Source organism: Meriones unguiculatus, chromosome 5 (genome assembly GCF_030254825.1).
Source record: "Meriones unguiculatus strain TT.TT164.6M chromosome 5, Bangor_MerUng_6.1, whole genome shotgun sequence".
NCBI lineage: Eukaryota > Metazoa > Chordata > Mammalia > Rodentia > Muridae > Meriones > Meriones unguiculatus.
The window spans coordinates 123,222,453-123,243,062 of NC_083353.1; the positions used below are offsets into that span (position 1 = coordinate 123,222,453).

A 20,610-nucleotide genomic window follows, 5' to 3' on the forward strand; every position below is an offset into this window, starting at 1 on the left:
TTAGTCACAGAGTGATTCACACAGTGTGCAGCCCTGGCTTTGTTCATCAGCCCTATAAAGTTTTCGTCACAACAGCCTTGATTCATCACTTCCCAATGTTAGGAGATGGGTGAGGAAATCTGTGGCTTCCTTAATTAAGGCGAAATTACTGCACATTTATTATATAAGCACCCTGAGCATTTGTTGAGATTGTCCTGTTAGCGGGATGACTGTTTTAGCCACAAGATGCAGGACGCGCCCTTCAGGCCGACCGAAACCACAGATGAAGAGACACACAGAGAAACATACAAACAGCAAGCCCACACTGGACAGCACAAAGAGTACCTGCAACAACAGCCTAACAAAATCATATTTAGATGTAAAGCAAAGCTAGGGAGACAGTCCGGTGGTTAAGAGAGCTCTCTTCTCTTCCAGGATACTCCAGTTCAGCTCAGCACCCATACCCAGCAGCCCGCAACCACTCCAACTCCTTCAAGGGCATGTGTACACATGTGGGGCACACACACACATGCACACAGAGAGACACACATACATAAAACATAAAGATAACATCTCCAAAATTAAAAAAAAAAAGGTGAAGAAAGTACCACTTAGCATTGTGACAAATGCTTACAGTCACAGCACTTGGAGGCTGAGGCAAGAAGCTCCCCAAAAATTTGAGGTCATCCAAGGGGTTACTTAATGAGCCTCTGTCTTGGAAGAGGAAGAGGAGGAGGAAGTGGAAGAGAAGAAGGAGGCAAGAGAAGTGGCTTTAACACAATGGCTACTTAGAAGTTGGTCATAAAACCGAAGTGGCCGGTCAAGCTGGCCTCAAGCTGATCTTCTCTTCTAGGGTCAGAAAGGCTCCATAGGGAGTTGGTATCTGATTATTTCCCAATAGAAATTAAAGAACTGGAGAAGTGAGAAGTCACAGCAAGGTTTTCATAGGGAGGATGTGTTGAAGAACAGAGAGCTTAAGCAGAAAAGTATGTAAAGAAGAAGGGCAGGGGTGAGGACAGGGAGGGCCAATGATAGGCTGGAGTAGATGGAAGGATCTGGAGTTCCCTCCTCCTCTGTGGGGATAGTAAAGTCCATGCCTGTGGCTGTCATGACAGAAAGCCTGACAGACAGACCCCTGGATGAGGCAGCGTGGACTCAATACAACAGATGTGCGCCTAAGTCTCGGGGGAGAATCCTGAGAGTAAGCCCCAGAGTGATGACACCAGCCAGAGGGTTTACAAAGAGGATCAAGAAGCCCACGCCTGTGCCTGTAATTCCAGTACATGGGAGGCAGAGGCAGGAAAATCAAGAGTTCATGGCCACCTGTGGCTACATAGTGACTCAAAGACCAACGTGGGATATATGGGATATATAGGGCCCTGTCTGAAGGGGCTTTGGGCAAAACCTGGATTTCCGTGGATCTTAGCAAAGGTTGAAAACACACAAATACACAGAGCATAATGTTTTCTTGGCAGACACATCAGTGCCACAGAAAGATGGAAACAAGAGGCAGATGTTCAAGTGGCAATACTGCTTCTTTTGGCTGAGATCAAGCATGACAGGACAGCGATTTTTATTCTCCCATGTCCCCTCTGCTTCCTGAGAAGGAGCCCTTTGTGCTGATGCTGTCTCAGCTATCAGTGAAGTCATGTGGTCATCCTAGATACAGAAATAATTGTCACATTCCACGAATGAGGTGGAAGTGATGGTGAGGGTGAGTACTGTCTACTGCAGCATGGGAAATAGGAGGGCTGGCCCGTCGTGAGTGAGTCATGAGCAGGAAGAGATGCGTCACATCCTCAATGGGACTAACATAAATGCTGTCACCATAAGTGACAGACGTATGGTAAGACAACAATGGCTGTAATTCAGCAAGTGACACTTGTTTTCTGGGTTCAAAGTTCACCAGCTCCCTTAAATCACCATCTTTTTAATTTGTTCATTTTCCTCTGAGTCACCCTTCATCAACCACACATGTACTGCTGAGGTTCCCTGTGCTGCCTGTGGCTCCTTGGATCATTTAATATCCGTCTGAAGATAGATCTCGGATTCTCACAGCTCAACTTGTATCACGGGCAACAACCTGGTCAGGTGTCTCTTTCTTTGGCTTTATGGAATGAATACATCTCCAAAAATCAACATCTAATTTTATTCTCTCCAAGACCTTTGTCTAACTTCTCACATCTCTCATTCTTAACGCCCTATGTTCACACATTCGCTTTCATGTTGTAGGTATGAACTTTAAAACAACCAACTCACTATTACAGCTTGTATACGAAAGCAAAAACTTCGGTGTTGACTCATTAAAATAAAGAATGGGTAATGCAGTTTCCTGTCTCAAATGCTGCTGTCAGCTTTCATTTGCTCCTCCCATAATGCTTCTACAAACGATAGCTATTTTATACCAGCAGTGGGGAATGACCATTCTCTACCAGTTCTAAGAGGAACCATGGGATGTGGTGAAGCTCCTGCTAGCTTCCACTGAAAGGAAATAATCAAAAAAATTAAAAGCACTGATGTAGCTAATTCTACTAAATCACTGGTCTTCCTGCTCCTTAGTGATGGAAACTTAACTGTTGCCCAAAGTGTGATCAACTGGTAATAAGAAAACACCAGTGACCTAAGCCAGGAGAATAAGGCCAACTGTTAAACTAGGCAGACAATTCATCATCATGGTAACAAGCTCAGGAACAGACAAGGAAGTCAGCTCACGGGCACCATTTTGAAACCAAGGGATGACTTGGTTGTGTGCATGTATGTCAAATTCACAGTGTCCTGGGCCAAACTACTGGCCTCCCAGAAGGTGAAGTTGAAGAAACCATAGCAGTGGGCCTGTGACCGCCCCAAGTCCTCCTGTGCTCAAGATGGATAGTTCTTAACTGGTATGATTCTTGGAGGATGTCAGACAAGCACAGTGGTCCTTGGGGATGCCCTGCTGGGTGCTGCCTTGCTCCAATGAATTTGAAGGGTCTGAGGAGTCCACATGGCTCTTAACACCAGGCCGGAGTGTTCCAAGGAGAACACATAGCATCTTACAAAACACAAAGCCCAAGGACACCGGCTCTGCTGTTTGCATTTCAGTCCAGTAAGTTTATCCTGAATGCAAAAATAATGTTTTAGATCTGAGATTCCAGGAGGCAAGCACGACTGCTGCTCCAGAGATGGTGTTTGCAGAAATGCTCAGTGTTCAGGATAGTTTGATAGTCGGCTTTGGACAATAAATTTCAAGTAAATAAAAATGTGCTGAAAACATGCAGTTAAGAAAACAAAGAGGTTTTGTTAAATATTAGTTTCAGATGAATTTACTTTGTGTTTGTGCCCATGTGTAGAGACACGTATGTAGGTAAGGAATACATGTGGAGGTCAGATGACAACTTGCAGGCCCCTTGGTAGAGTTCGTATTTCTCTATCATTTCTGATATATAATTTTGCTGAATGCCAAATTCTACACCATCAGTTTGGGATGGGTTTTAGGATACTATGGGACCAGTTCTTCAGAGCTTCTTAAAACAACAGGAATGAAATTCTTACCCCATCCTTCTAAAAATGAAGCTGTCTCCTATGCCCTCTGGTTCCTTGTCTCTGTTTGGAGGATTCCTATAGCTTGAAGAATGCTTGCTACCTGTGGGTGTTAGGGTATCTGTCATAATTTTGGAAAGTTCTCAGCTATTTCTTCTTCAAATGCTTCTTTAGACTCTTTTTCTCATGACATTTCCATTATGCATTGAGTATGCCCTTTCTGGTTGTCTCAAGGTTTTAGATATTCTGCTCAGTGATTCCTTTTTGGTTTGTTTTTAGTTTTTTTTGTTTTGTTTTGTTTTTTCCCCTATTCTCTTTGCTTCTCAGTTGGGAAAGTTTCCATTTCCTTCTTCAAGTCCAAGGATTCTTTCTTCAGCCCTCAGCACACTATTTCTGGAAGCAATCGAATCAAAGGAACAGGGTATTTCTGAGACAGCAATTTTTGATATTTCTAACACAGCTTTAATTATATCCTACAGATTTGGATAATTTTGTTATATCCTGCTTTCATTTTCATTTGGTTTAATGTACTTTTAGTGTGTGTGTATGCTCATGGTGTGCGTGTGTGGGAGTGTTATATGTATGTGTGTGTAGAAGGGAAGTGTATGTTCATGGGTGTGTCCATGTGCGGGAAGACCAGACAGCAGCATTAGGTGTCTTCCTTGACCACCTCCCACTGTATTCTTTGAGACAAGGTCTCTCACTGGACCTGGCCCTCATCTTCTCACTATGCTGGATGGCCAGGGCCCTCCAATGAGTCCCCTAGCATCACTTCCCCAGTGCTGGGACTATATGTTATTTATTTATTTCTCAAGACTTTCTCCTTAGCCTAGGCATTATTCAGACATGTGTTGCTTATTTCTAGCACTTTGGAGACTCACCTGACATCTTTGCACTGTTGCTTCATAGTAAATTCCTTGGTATTCAATGAACGCATTCCCTGTGATCCCAATCCATACGATGTATGGAGGTATTCATTAAAAGGTCCACTTCCTGTGACTAACTCTCCCTACTTCCTGTGTAATTGTTTCCAATCCTCCAGGGCCAGGAGCAAAGGAGCATGCCTGGAACCCTAACACATTCAAGACAAAGGGTAGAAGGATCATTTTAAGTTCAAGACCAGCACAACCTCCATAGTGAGTTATAGGGCAGTCAGAGATACATAGTGAGAGCCTGTCTCAAGCCTGTGAGTCCGTAGATGTGTGGGCATTCATATGGCATGTGTGTGTATGTGTGTAATAAGCAACACATGTCTAAATAATAGTAAGTATGTGTGTACAAATCATAGTACATTTCCAAAGACTTGGAACCTAAAGTGGCTCCCTATTGGCTATGATCATGATCTTTCCTTCTCCCTGCCTTCCATCTCTCCCTCTCTCTCACCTCTCTCCTATCCACATCTTCTGTCCCATCCTCTTTTTGTCTTTACAGGCCTAGCTCATATTTTATTCTTTCATTAAAATCCCAAGGACTCTTGTAGTGCCCAGAGAACACTTCCCTGGAATCTGAGCCCTCCCATTCCATGCTCATACATCCTTTTAACATATACTGAGTATCTGTATTGAACCTTCAGGTTATAGTCTGAAAGGGATTTAAATTTCTAAAATCTATGTACCAGACTCTATTCACTATTGAGTAACAGTTCATTTAGGATAACTTTCCATTTTCTGCTTTTTTCAAAACTTCATAAAATACAGCATCAATGTAAGTTTGGTTCTTAAAGAAAGAGCTGATCTTTCTATGTTAAAATGATGTGTTCATAACTAGATTTTTCTAGGATGTTCAACTTTGGCTATTGAAAACCGCATTGATTATTATAACCATCATTTAATAACTGTGACTACACATGTTCAAATTCTTGATCATATATCCATTCCACAAATATATAGGTATGTTGGTCTTGATTTTTGACAACCAGGGAAGTAGCTGCTTGGAACACAAGTAGTCCTTGCCTGAGGGCACACAGAGGCAGGCTTTCCCATTCAGACCTTGATAACTCTAAGATGTCTGCTGTCAGCCACTATGACGAGAATAAATTAAACACCACTTTGCGTCTTTTGCATTGGATTCCATGTTGCTGGTTTATAGTACTACATATCACACCTCATTCTCCAAGACAATTTGAAAAATAAAACCTTTTCAAGCTCTGCTGGCTCCAGATCACTGGAACCTGGAGGTAGCTTCAGAGCCAAAGCTTTGAGACAAACAACCCTGATTTTGTCTGTGAAACTAGGAAATCTTTGAAGACAGAACCTTCATTTCTTCTGGTATGTTTTCTGCATTTGCTGCCTCTGTTACTAGGGAAAATCACAGACCTGACAATCAGACATGCTGCTAATGGATACAGTGTGGGCTGGCCTCTGCTACTCATCAATACTCACTTCCTGTTGTTCTATAACAAATTCCCCAGAATAATCACATTCCAAGGTTATGATTCAGCCCACATCTATTTCACCCCCTCAGAAAACAGGTGCCCCTCCAACATGGCCACAAATGTGGAGACAAATTATGTAGGTTTTTTTTTTATCTACATATAAATAAGAAAGTCATCACATGTACAAAATGCTATCACTTCTAAAATTCAATCGTAAATGATGCCTCCACACAGCAGTCAGTATATTCTGTTCACTGATTTCAGAAATGAATGTCAGGCAGGAAGTTCCATCAACAATATGCATTACAGGATCTTAAAGGCTTGTCTGTACATGACAAGGAAATTAACCTTTTGGAGAAAATAGGAAACATTCTAGGCAATTGTGACATGGAATTTTTTTTTTGCTTGCTTTACGAAATCCTACAAACAGAATACTTGCAATGTTTAAAATAAAATATCAAAGTATTTTTAAAAATTAAAACTCAAACATAAGCCCTAAAGTCAGGCTTCTATCATTAAAACTGTTTTTTGCTGACACCCAGCTTTTTATAGACTTATGTGAACTCCAAGCTAGAATGGAACATACTAAAATATTTTCTGAACAGAACAGGGTGATGATTTTTTTCTAGTGTTCTTGCTGAAATGATTTCATTTTGTCTTTAAGCAAGAGTCAGAATTTCCAACCAGGCCCTAACTCAGCAGTTAGATGTATTCTGCCCCTATAGCCTTCACTTTTAGAGTCTGAAACACAAGACAGAGATGAACTGTGTATGTGTGTTTGTGTGCAGACAAAGCAAGCTGCATGATTAATCACCATATGTCTGGATGTTTTGTTGTTGGTTTTGCTTGGGTATTTTGGGGGGCTGGTGCTCAGGATGAGAACCAGGGATTTAGGAGCTAAGCAAGCACTGCCCCGCTCAGCCACAGCCTCAGCCCACTGTCTCCTCTTGACAAGCCTGACTTTGAGGTGGAAACATTCACCTTGTGTATAAAAAAGAAACATGAGCTGAAAGGTTTTTTTTCTTTTCAGTTGGTAATTCTATTTTTTTTAAGCTGATCTGAAAGAATGGAAATGTACAGTCAACCTCCATATTTCATATAACCCCAACATGATTCCCAAACAGAAGTGACCAATTAGGCCTGTGTCTCTGAAGCAGCAGTAATGTCAGTCAGGTAAGGAGACACGTGGTCAGGCCTGGACTTACTCGTCTTAACAAGTGAGAATAGTGCAGCCTCTCGGGATGACCTTCCGTGCTAACAGGTCTTTATCAAACCACGTTCATTTGCAGCAAGCCCACCTAAACAGAACTTCCTTTGGGGTGACCATGAGGAGAAACTATGACCCCCACAGGCTCAGATACGGTGCATACCAGAAGCTTTAAGAGTATCCGATGAAGGAGACTATGAACGTGACACGTTCTCCTTCCTATACTCATTTTCTAAATAAAAAAGCAACTGGCGGATGACCTTTACACCTGTTGCTTTGAAATCACCGATTCCTTTTGGTGTTGATGAAACACAAAGAGAAAACAAGAATCAACACTTATTAAAGGCAGGAAAGACTCTGGCTTGCAGCAATGGAAAGAATCTGGTAAACTACAGAAACACAAAGGTGAGCAGCTGATTCAGCCAAGCAATAATTTAGAGGGTCAGTGGACAAAGAGTTAAAACCATTGAGCCTGCTGTGATCTTAAGGATGCGGTGTTCATCATTTCTTAAACCCTGACCACTATTCCTCAGTTGCTAAGGGAGGAGCCAGGTAAACTGTGTGAAAACAATATGACATTTTGTTCTAGATCCATAAATACTCACACAGTCCATGAGACAGAAGATGGCCAAACAAACTATCTACAAAAGAATGACAAGCCTCAGAAAAAAATCTTACTACCATCAGACCAGTATCTGTGAAACTAGCTACTAGAAAGAAATACAGGAATCCTGCTCTCTAAATAGAATCTGGCACATGCAAAGAGTCTTCAGCCTACCTTCTAAGAGAACGAGGAAGCGTGGGAATGTGTGAAAACCTGAGCCCACACAGACAGAAGACCACATGTGCCTAGTGGGCTGAAGAGTAGCAACAGAAGTAAAGGAAGTAAAAAAGACACCAAACACAAATATTGACGGCGATAAGGAACGCCTACTTGGTCTTCCCAAGCTTCGTAGTATGTGCTTTGGGGCATCCAGATGAATGGCTCAAACCAGAGAAGGGAAAAGGCAGAAACTCTGCTTTTTCACAGCAGGAGAATGAAAGCCACTGAGAATACCATGAGTGTGGTTTTAACAGATCATTTTCATAGCCTGTAGGTTCAGAATTCCCACATTCTAGGAGCGTCATGCCTGCTTTCAAGACCATGCACTCATTTCAGTTCCTCTTCTCACACTGTTTCCCGCCTCCCTCTTCTCTCCCTCTGCACAGTCACTTAGCTGCAGGCCTTAGACACCATCTCACTACTGCCCCAAGGCTATCAGACTAAAACAACACTGGAAATTTCATGCTGAGAAAGGTTCTCGGCATATCATTGATGACTCTCATTTGATTCCCTGTGTCAGCTCCCGATGTTGACACCTCCACCTCCCAGTTTTTCCAGACACATAAAATCACGTTTATTCTCACAGTACCAACAAGGTAAGTGAGGTGAACAACCATATCCCGTGTGACACAGTGAGACAAAGCCATCAAGGCAGCCAGGAAGTTACTAATGAGGAGCTCTGGACCCTCAGCCTGCAGCTCTCACGGGCATCCTCATAACAGCATCCTGTAGATAACCAGCATGCACTCCTGAGCTCAGGAAAATAACAGAGTGGTCTAAAGACTAGCAGATGACACAGAAAAGAAGGCGGCGCGGGAATAGAAGAATCAGGTGATGTGTCGGTATACCATAAAGTGAAGATGTCTAGATATGACAGGACTGCTGTGCTCACAAACTCACAGCAACTGTGGTAACCATGCTGGGCTGTTGGCAGCAGCTCGCAGGGCCCCACACCAACTGAAGAGCTATTGGTAGTTCATGCCTACTGGTGGAAGACCATTCGCTATTCTTTGGGATTGTGGCATCTGATAGGCTATCTATGCCCTACTGGTTGGCCTCACAATGATGTACGTACAGGCAACACTAATGGATTCAATAGTTACATATTTTAAATAAATAATAGAAGGACATGAAGTTGAGAGGGAGATGTGTTGGGAAGGGCCAGGAAAGAGTGAGGAGTGCATATGACCAAGGTACATTGTATATACTAATGATATTTTCAAAGAAATTAGAAAAAAAAAAAAAGTCTGGACTCAACGGGCATGGTGGCGCATTTCTGTAATCTCAGCACTCGGAGGCAGAGGCAGGCGGATCTCTGTAAATTTGAGGCTAGCCTGGTCTACAAAGCGAATCCAGGACAGCCAAAGCTTTACAGAGGAAACCCTATCTCAAAAAACAAACCAAAACAAAAAGTTTGGGCCCATCAACATTGCCATTTCCTCAGGCTGGGAGGGGGGCTCACAGCTCCTGGAGGGACTGTTAACAGTTAATGGCTACTGCCAGGGAAGAGGTGTCATGTGGCTCAGTTCTGTAGCCACTGAGAAGCCGCTCATGCTGCCGTAAGTACATACCCGCCAACACATGCTCATGTCAGCAACACTTGTTAAACTCGTTGAGTCACACAAGAAGCTATGAATGGAGAGGGAGTGATGTCAAAAGGGGTTTGAATGGGAGAGGGAGAAGGGGACAAGAGAGGGTAATCGAGGTATGGACATAACTAAAACCCATCCATCATAGACATGAATGAAGCATCAATGATTCCAAAACACATTCACAAAGAAATAGCAAGTAGCTTCCATGTTTTGAGCCAGGGTCTCTTGTGTGTGCCCAGCTTTCTATATAGTCAAAGATAACCTTGAATTTCTGATCCTCCGGCCTCCACCTCCACCTCATACTCATTGGGATAAGGAGTCTGAACCACCACACCTAGTTTATACAGTGCTGGCAAAGGAATCCAGGGCTTGGTACATGCTACGCAAGCATTCTACCAATGGAGCTACATCTCCAGAGAAGATGCCAGTTATTCTGGAAGCAGACTCACCTCAAAGATGAAAATGATCTCCAATTCTCGTGCTGCTGCTTCAATCCACCAAGAGTTGTATTACATATAGGTGACCTGCATTTAAAAACAAATGACAATGGTAAAACATTCATTTTGACAGTATGCAAGCAATAATCGCCTTTGTATAATAAATGCTTTATTCTCTTGCATTTCTGCTTCTCTTTTTATCTAAGTTTATACTAAAGTTCGTGGCAAAGGTTATGAGGAAAGGAAGCATGAAGTGGGAGGGACCGGGGTAAGCACGCAAGAATTTACTCTCATTTAACCCTTGTAGGATCTAAGAGGTTCTGTACAGGCTAATATTTAAAGTGGGATTTGAATGCAACAAACCTTAAATACAACAGATATTTTATGTTGCATATTTCAATATTTCCTAGCATTCTATCAACTATAAATAAAAGAGGCCTATTTACATATTTACATACAACTGCACAGGTGTGTTCAATCCAAGACCTTTAGACAAACACAGAAACCAAGATATTTAAATTAAATGCCATTATTTTAAAATTCCATGTAATTTATGATAATATAAAATGTTTTTAAGGGGCTAGGGAAATGGCTCAGTTGGTAGCCATACATTCATGAAGAACTGAGTTCAATCCCCAGCACCCATGTAAAACTGGACCCAGTGGCACATGCCAGTGGCCGCAGTGATGGGGCTGAAGAGAAAGATCCCCAGGATCTGCGGGCCATCTAGTCTTCCTGACTCAGTGAGCTCCGAGTTCAGGAACTCTGTGTCAAAAAACAAGGTAGAGAGTGTTCAAGGAAGATGCTTGATACACTACACACACGTATACCCATCCATACACACTCAAAGCATTCAAAGCTATTTACCATCTTGAAATTTTCACTTTTCAAAAACCCTGCTTTTGGACAGTCTCCCCAAGCATGGTTGGCTACCTTAAAAAGCTAAAATGTTACGCTCAGGATGCGAGGCTAAGCACTGCACTCAGGGTCAGCCGCTTTCGACCCAGAGAAGAGCATGTCTGATTGCATGCGGGTTGATGCCCCAGGTCCCGCCTCTGAGAAAAAGGTATCGGTCGGGTCTGATGCTCTTTGGGTGGATGACACCTAAATGAACATCAGTACAAAGTCCCAATTTATTTCTAATATCAGAGATCAGACCTCTACTCTTGCCTGATGCGTCTAAAACAAAAAGGGGGAACTGTAGAGAGCTGTGGAATGCTATGCCTTAAAGATGGAGCTGGTTTCTGCCTTCCACCTTCCCGATGGTGAGTGCTCTCTGTCACAAACAACTCCACATTTGGCTAAGGCTGAGGATCTGGCTTGCTTCCATGTATGTGGACCTATCTGCATTGCCCACATGGCACGCTGGGGTTGGCTACCCAGAGGCTATTTAAGCTGCGGGCTGGCTTTCCCCAGGGTCAGATGATTGTTCAAGGTTCCTGAATAAACTGCATTGAAAAAAAAAAAAAAAAAACCTCGCTTTCATCTGTGTGGCTACATATCCAGAAAATCTACCTGTCTGTGAATCTCAAGTTCATGTTACTAAACTAACCTGAGAAGTGAAACATTACTACAGTTAACGGAGATATTAAGAGACTCGGGCCCAATGACTAGAATCGGCAATATCTGATAAACAATTGATAACATAAGGCTCTTCCCTCAAGCAGCTCAAAGCTCTGCAAGAAATGCTGCCAAACACAGACACAACTGTTGCTATTTCTTGGTAACATAACAGAGCATCAGCAAGAGGCGCAGGGGGTTTGGCCTCTCGATGACATTAACAGCTACCGATACTCAGCGTGCACACTGTATCAGTTCAAGGGTTACGAAACAGCAACATTAAGCAGGCTGGATCATATAAAACCAGCCTCAGAGGTTTCCGCTCTTTATTGCACAAAGCAACTGGCACTGAGCATGCGCTGGGCAGTCAGCCCCGCGCTCTTCCAATGCATGCCTTCAGTCATCTCTACAGCAGCCCTTGGCCGGAGCTCTTCCACTAGCCCGATGTGACAGAAGAGGAAACGAGTCTCATCGACATTGAGTCACTTGTGTAATGGTCACTGCAGAAGTAAACTCTGAAGGCGGGAAAGTCTGTCTTCAAAACTCATGCTCCCATGTTTGGTCCCAGGGCTGGCTAAGTAGGTGACAGGGTCACTGAATCTTCAGAAGTTGTATCCCTCAAAGCACATCAAGTTGACTTCGATTAGAAGCCAATGCCAAGAAGACCTCTGTGAGGCTGCTAACACACTGGACACTGAATATCCAGTGGTGCTTGGGCTATGATGATAGAATTCTAGTCAAATCTTTTAGAAGCATTAATCGACAAAAAATATGTAATCGAAATTGGCTTGACTTCGTGTGGGAGGATACAAACGAAGTTACAGCTGAGCATGGTGGCACGTGACACCCCCTTGGAAGGTCACACCCAACCTGGCCTCTATGTTGAGACCTTGACGCAAACACAAACAATAACAACAACAATCTGAAGCAGGACAAGAACTAAGCAAGATATCCCAAGGATTACCAACCACTGAAGCTACGATTACACCGGGTTCACTATGTTAACATATATATATATATATATATATATATTTATTTATTTATTTTAAAAACACATATATTAAGATATATATAATCTATGTCATAATACAGAAATGATAACATATATCATAATACATAAAAATAATAATACATATGATATATTTTCTATATCATAATATATATTATGATATAGATTAAAAAACAAGGAAATATATGTAAAAAACTGGTACCTCATGTATTACAAAAGAAACATTAAAAAATAATAATTTAAAAGTTACCCATATGATCCCAGAAGGTAAAATAGTTGTTTTCACTAAGTAATAACAGTATCCAATGCCTCAACTATTATTCCTCATAATAGCTCACTTGCATTTTGCTTGCTAGTAAATGCTAGTGTCTTTGTTAGGAATAACAGTACCTCAAAAACAGCAACTTCTCTGCAAAGTAATGATTGTTTCTACAACAGTTGCCAGGCTGTAAGTGTTTGGTTCTGTTGGGGGTTGGTTTCTTTAAGGCTTGTAAGCTTTCTCACGAGCTTTCTACTATCTCAAGCAAGTTCTGGATCCTTCAGCTGCAAGTGAGGAAAAACTTTCTTCCATTCAATGTGGAGAGACAGCATTCTGTTCGGTTAAGTGAGCATCCAGGGACCAGCAGTGAAATCCTTGCTATCTGGCGTGCGGTCATGCTTTAATACGGACCATTACGTGCATGAAATATCTCACATACTTTAATATTTTATATAAACTACATTATTCTCAGTGCCTAATGTTAAATATGTAATAGCAGATTTTCTAATTGTCAGCACCTACTTATTTTTCTGATGTTTAATGTTATTTTTATGCTAGCTAATGTTAAACTCACTTCTAAAACAGCCAGAAAAATTCATCATGGTTGTTAATGAACATCAAGAAACATATTTGAAGCCCTTCTGCATATTGTAGCCTGGAGTAGACTTTATGTAACCAACAATATTTTGTCTGAAATTTTTACTGATCTAAATTGCAGTCCAGGCATAAATGTTACTAGAAAACTTTAAAGACGGACTTCTGTGATGGCTGATTTGGCTTTCATTTTCACACACCTGGGAACAGGGAACTTCAACTGAGGAACTGTAGACATCAGATCAGCCTCTGGGGGTGTCTTTGGGGGCATTTCCTTCTATTCTAATCGTTGTAGGTGGACCCAGCCGACGCTGGTGGTCCTGGTGGAGAGGAGAAGTGAAGAGCAGACAGGAGAGCTAACTGGACCGCAAGCAGCTCCCGCCTCTGCTCCTGTTTGCAACCCTGTCCTCACGTCCTTCAATGATGGACTATAACTGGACATCTAAGCCACATAAAGCCTTTCCTCCTGAGCTGCTTTGCATCAGTGTCTTATATCACAGCAACAGCAAGGCAAACGAGGCCGGCTTCTTCCAGTAGATACCCAAAGTTACAATTTCAGAAAACCTAGACTAAAACACACCCCAATAAATCATTGTACTTAGTGATCAGCCTCCTACGGTTAGAAACTCCCCACCTTCAGAAATAAAGGCTCAACAAAGAGCGTTCCCTGAGCCCATGTGAAGAGACTCCTGTGGCATTTCCACCATGTTGCAGCAACATTTGTTGGCAGATCTGTCTCATAGTCAGCTATAAGTGCCAAAAGGAGAGAGAGAAAGACACAGACCGTGACAGCAGTCCCTCCAGAATGCCTGGGAGGAGGAGGCGTTTAATAAAGGCTTGGGGGATCTTGAGTACACCCGACTCCCAGGACTTGTGGGTCAAATCTGCTATGGTCTGATTGTGTCTCCCAAATGCTCACAGACAGGAGGCCTGGTTATAAAGCACCCAACCCCAGGTACCTTGTTAGCATCAAAAGACAGAGTCATCATACAAAGCCATGAGGTGGTGCATAACTAAAGATGACGTGTGGAAACCGACCAACCTGGGGCTAGAATCTCACACCTTCGCCTGGGATTCCCCTCTGCCCCACAGTCCACAGAGGCCACATATTCTTCAGCTCATTCCTATCCAAAACAGACTGTGTGTCTGAAATCAAGGTTTCCTAGACCTAGAGCCTTCAATATGCAGTAACTAATGCTTGGTTTTCCTTTTGATATATTTTCAGTTAATTCATACATGCATACAATGAATGTATTTTGGTTATTCTCATTCCCAGTTCCTCCCCGGACTTCCCTTAGACCTACCCTGCCCCTCCCAACTTTATGCATTGTTTTTTAAAGTTTTTTTTCTTCATGTACTGCACTGATGTTTTGTCTGCATGTATGTCTGTGAGGATGTCGGATCTTGGAGTTACAGACAGTTGTGAGCTGCCATGTGAGTGCTGGGAACTGAACCCCGGTTCCCCTGGAAGAGTAGCCGGTGCTCCTCATGGCTGAGCTATCTCTCCGCACTGTTTTTTAACAGCCCACCCGTCTAATAAGTGTTGTCCCTCTCAATGGTGTGGAGCCAACCACTGGCTCATGCTCCAGATGCCAGGGGCCACACCCTTAAAGAAAGCCAATCTCCTTCCCAGAAAAGTCATCAGCGGCCACTCGGCTCCTCAGCTGGGGTGGAGGCTCATGAGCCCCTCCCGCTCACTCCACTCTGTCATGTCGCCTGGCTTTATCACTTATCACGTGCAAGTCCTATGCAGGCAATCATAGCTGAACAGCTAATGCTTCTTCCTGAGTTACTACCTCAAGCACATGATACATGTTGGACCATGTCATCTTCGAAGTCACCCGATGCTATAGTGAAGAGCTGAGGTCTAAGGACGTTATAAAACCTGTTCAAAGTCTCAAGGTCACTGGACAGGACTTGCAAGACAGCGGAGTTCGCAATCTCTATCAGGACACTGTTAGTTTTGGGGCATCAATTTCACTGCATTAAGGGATACCTCGTCAGCTGGTGGAGCAATGTTTCTGGGTGTGCCGGCGAGCATGTGTCTGGAGGTCAGTCTGCTGAGTGTCATCTTCCCTGACTGTGCCAGTCACCACCCAACCAAATGGAACTTTGAGGTAGTAGAAGGGTGAATTCCTACTTCCTCTTCCACACTCGGCATGCCTGTCTTCTCTTGCCTTTGCCTGTCAGAACCCCACGTTCTCTGGCCTTTAGACAGAGACTTAGGTCTTCCCTGCCAGGCTCTTGGGAGCTGATCCTTAGTCTGACAATTACACCCATGGCTTCCTTAGTGCTGAAGCTTCTGGACATCAGACCGTCACAGCTAGAGTCCTTGGTTCTCTAATATGAAGAGAGCCCATGGTGAGCTGTCACCGCCTCCAGCCTTGAGAGACAAACCCCTCTCATCTGCTGTATCTCCAGAGCTCTATTGGCTCCTCCTCTCTGGAGGCTCCTGACTAATGTAGCAGTATACAAGTAAACAAAGCTTGTCACAAAAGCCTCTAAAGGTCCCTCGAGGTTGGTAAGTGTTTTAATGAGCTTTTAAAAAGCACTGTTAGTGTCCATGTGGGAGTTATCACTGTTCCTTCTCTGTTCTCTGACACACAGAGGACACTAGTGAGCAAGAGTTATTCTCAGGTGGCAGCTGAGCTGATGCTAGAAATAATGTTCAAAGGAAGAAACCCTGTGAACTAAAGACTAGAAAATCTCAAATCAGTAGAAATACCACCTCATTGAAGAAATGTTCAATATTATCGACTAAAATCTATGTATGTCTTTAATACTGTAGATCATGGGGCTGGAGGAATGGCTCGGCAGTTAGAAGCACTTGTGTTCTTGTTGAGGACCTGAGCTTGGTTCACAACACCCACACCGGGTATTTCATGACAGCCTGTGGCTCCATGGGATCAGACACTCTCTTCCGGCCTCCGCAGGGCCCAGCGCTCCTGTGCACATACCTGCACAGAAACACATACCTGAAAATAAAAATATATCTTGGAAAAAAAAAAAAAAAAAACACTGTAGCCCACACATAAGCACACACACTAAATTAACTAAATAGAAAGAAAGTTCTGAGGTGCAAAGCTGCCCCGGGACCTAGATGCTCACAAGAACTCTGGCTAGAGCCAGGAGAAGCAGCGTGAGCTCGGGACTGAGCCAGTCTTTCTCAGGTTCTGCCTCACCTCTGTCAGTTACTGCCTGACTTTAGGGAACCCACTTGGTAACGCTTCCCTATTAAGTTCCCAGGTACGTAAAATAGACATGGAGATAAGGAGAGGTGGGTAACACATCATGTTGTCTACAGCCAGCTGGAGCACATCTATATGATAGAAAAAAAAAAAGAAATATTTGAAAAGAATGTCCAGACGCCTCTGTGCTCAAAAGAACTCCAGAAGGAAGCTAACAGTGGAGAGGGGCTCTCCAGCTCAGGCCTAGCTGCAGAGGCGGACTATCTCTGACCTCTCCCAGGGAGGAAGAGTCAAGGGAACTGTCCAGCCTCATTGGGACCTGCACAGGCAGACACCAACCTGGACTACAGTCAGAGACATGGGATCTGCTTTCAGGCAGATGGGGGCTTCACCCTGTCAGCATTTATCTGACAGTTTAAATAACTACCTTTGAGTTCGCAGAACAATGATTAGAGCCTCAGCTTACAGGCAAGCCCCCAACTCTGCCTTCCACTGCATATCAGGGAGAAGATTTGGGTTGGTGGTGTCGTCGTCCCTTTGGTTTGGCGTGTTGGTTACTTTTCTCATTGCCCTGACAAGAGCAGCATAGGAATGACTGGTTCGTTTTGGCTACAGTTCGAGAACACCGACCACCATGGCAGGGAAGGCGTGGTAGCAGAAGGCTGGCCATGTTGCACGTGACATTGGGAAGCAGGATGAGCTCTGGTGCTCAATTCACATTTCCCTTTTTATTATCTAAGACTCCAATCTATAGCCCAGCACCACACACAGGCTGAGCACGAGTCTTCTGCACTACAACATAATTCTATGGAACGCCCTCAAGGACTTGTATCTCCTCTCTAAGTCTAGCCAAGTTAAGAATGAAATGAAATACACGGTGGCTGGCTTGGGAGCTTATCCCCAATTCGGGTCCCCAGGAAATTCTGACCCTGTCGTTCGAAGGCTGACCACTAGCAAGCTGGTTGTCAGTCTACAGAAGAGAATGACTTCCCTACCCTGGGCCCTATGCATTTTCATTTTGCTTCAGCCCTGCTAATTCTGCAGCCTGCTGAATCCTTTCCTCCATGGTGACAACAGAAGAGAGATGTTTGCTTAGCATCTATCAACTTTCAAGACAAAGGCAACCAGATGCCATTAGCTGCTCTATGCTGAGATCAAGCAAAACACTTCCGGGACACTGTAGCTTAGGGATAATCTACATTCAGACTTAGTCACCAAGGAAGGTGTCACCTACGAGGAGCTGACCAAACACAGAAATATCACTTGTAAAACAAAAAGACCTGGTTCCTCCCTGTTTCTCCCTATGAGACAACCTTGACACCTTCTAATTCTTCCTCATTCCACCAGCCCTTAAAGTAATTAGCAGGACAGTGGGTGAAGCTGACCAGTGGAGTAACAGAGGCTAGTCCTAGTACTTGCTGACCCCAGGTACTGCTCACAGCAGAATCCAGAGAAATTCCCTCCTTCCTCCTCTTCAGTGTCAGGTTCCTAGACACCAGGCTCATTTTAAAGTTTACATATTTAACAAGTTAATTCCTTACAAATGCATGGTGATAAATACTACTGCTATTCTATTTTGTAGATGAGGAAAAAAAATGGAGACTTTGGTATCTTGCAATTTCACACATCTATTCAGTGGCGGCTTCAGACTTTGGCAGAGAACTATGAACACAAGAAAAACTGGAAGCCAGAGTATGGGAAGATCATGCCCACTGGGTGGCAATGGACAGTGTCAGAAAATACTGTCTCATGTATTTGTGAAGGTTGGAGAGATAGATGTCTCAGGTGGTAAAATACCTGCTGCGTGAGCACGAGGATCTGAGTTTGGATCCCCAGGACCCACATGGAACTTGCCCTGATCTTCAGCACCCTCATCGCACTTGCCTGGATTCCCAGGCCTAGATAAGCTGAGACAGGAGGGTCCCCAGCACTCTCCAGCCAGCCAGTCTAGGTGAAAAAATGGCCAGCTCCAGGCTCAGTGAGAGGCCCTGTCTAAAAAAATTAAGGTGGAAAGTAATAGAGAAGGTCACACAATGTTGACCCTGGCTTCCATACATTCATAGACAAACAGTACACACACACACACACACACACACACACACACACACACACACACACTACAGATCTTTTGTGGACTAAATTGAAAACTGAGCCATTCACTATTTTAAATAGCACATACAGAGAAAAATGGTACCTGTCTCAAAGAGCTGACTTTAAATACATTCCTTGAAAACACCTAACTGTTCAGCACAGGCTGAGTTAATCACTGAATGTACTCCAGCCCTTGTCTGAGAACAGACTGGAAGAAGGAAGCTCACACGTGAAAATACACAGATACTTCTCCCCATCACACAGCCATAAAACATCAGTATTGACCATCTCACTCCGGTACGGAACCTCAAGCTTGGAAATCCCCATCTTCACTGCAAATGGCCAAGACTGACTTACACAGAGAACAGAGAACCAAATGGCTCACAGTCTCTGTGTTAAGACACTTTAGGATCCTCTGATCTTGGAACCCTGTGACTAGGTGCTCTCTAAAGAAGATCCTTTAATACCCCCCACCAAAAAGGAAAAAACAAAAACAAGGCTGTTTAGCAATCACTGCTAACAAAACACAGGGCTCTAGTTATTGACTTTCAAACCCTCACACACACCCAAGATGCTAACAATGTCATTATCCCAGTTTTAAATTTTTCACCGACCATATAGAAGGCTCAGGTTTTCCGGCCTTGAAGAGAAACATCAACTGCTGTTGCCAGGTGTGGTCCTGTCTATCTATAACCCAGCAGTCAAGAGGCTGAGGCTTGAATTGCTGTGAGATTGAGGTCAGTCTTCACTACATAGGGAGCTCAAGGCCAGCCATGGGGATAAAAAAGAAAATTAAAATAAAGTAAACCACGTTTTTTTTTTTGGGGGGGGGGAGGCAGAAAAAGATGGAAAGGGCGGAGGGGAGAGAAGGAAGCATAGGAGGGAGGCACATCAGCAAGGGAGGAGAGGAAGGAAGGGAAGTGAGGGAGAGAAAGCTCAAGGGAGGAATGCAATTCTAAAACAACAAACGATGAATGGCTATGACAAATGCACTGCCCAGATGAAATTGGCTAACACTGATGAATTGCATTACGGTTATGACAACCAATGTGCTCATGTTATACAGTCTCGGAAAGGCACTGTGGTAATGACAGATGAAACTGCAAATCTCACTGATAGTTTTATTGGGGAAAAAAATAGACATGATACAATTATACAACAGGGCCAGCAAAGGTCTTTTGAAGGCGAGCCAGTCTATACTAGTTCCTTAACCAGGTACCTCATCTGTGACACATCTCATAACATTTTGGTGGTGGTGGGTTTTATTTATTTGTTTTCCTTGAAGCAGTAGTCGCAGAGAGACTTTCTAGAATTAAACTGCCCCTGGTGGCCCTGTGTAGAGATGTTTCATTGTTGTTGTTCTCCTACTAGACAGTCCTTGAGACCTGCAAAGCCTAACTCAGCATCTGGAAAGCTGCCTCATATGGCTACATAGGGCCATAGAGAGACCCTGTCTCAAAACAATAATAATTAAAAAATTCAAGATTGGCAACATTTGCATAATTAAATTAGCGCCCAGCTTTCTAGAGTGCCCTATTCTAAGGCAGCACACGTATCTCCCCCTGCATGACGGTTAGTTTGAATTGTCAACTTAAACCAACCTAGGATGACTTGGACAGAGATCCTCAGGAGGGATTGCTTAGACAGGTTAGCACATCGAAGAGAGATCTTTTCTTAATTGAGTTGAGGTCAGAACAAGCCTACTGTGGGCGGCAGCAGTCCCTGGGTTTGAGTCGCAAATTGCGTACCAGTAAACAAATTCAGGCTAGTACCAAGCATTTGGTTTTCTCTACAGTTCCTTTTGGATGGGATGTGACTGGCTCCTTGCATTCCTGTGGCTGGGACACCCTGGAGTGATGACACAGAACCTAAAAGTCACATCAACCATCAACTGTTTCTCCCTTAAGTTGACTTTTGTTGGGATATTTTTATCACAGCAACAGAGATGGAACTAGGTCCACAACAATCTGGCTCCTCA

General features: G+C 43.5%; 1 protein-coding gene across 5 annotated transcripts in view; it reads right to left on the reverse strand.

Annotated features, from left to right (window-relative positions):
* Positions 1–20,610, reverse strand: part of Eps8 (epidermal growth factor receptor pathway substrate 8) — a 167,165-nt gene that overhangs the window by 105,919 nt on the left and 40,636 nt on the right. For all 5 annotated transcript variants that reach the window (XM_060384327.1, XM_060384322.1, XM_060384328.1 and 2 more), the window contains exon 2: positions 9,944–10,018. The gene's annotated coding sequence lies outside the window, so the exon portion shown is untranslated. The remainder of the gene's footprint in view (positions 1–9,943; positions 10,019–20,610) is intronic.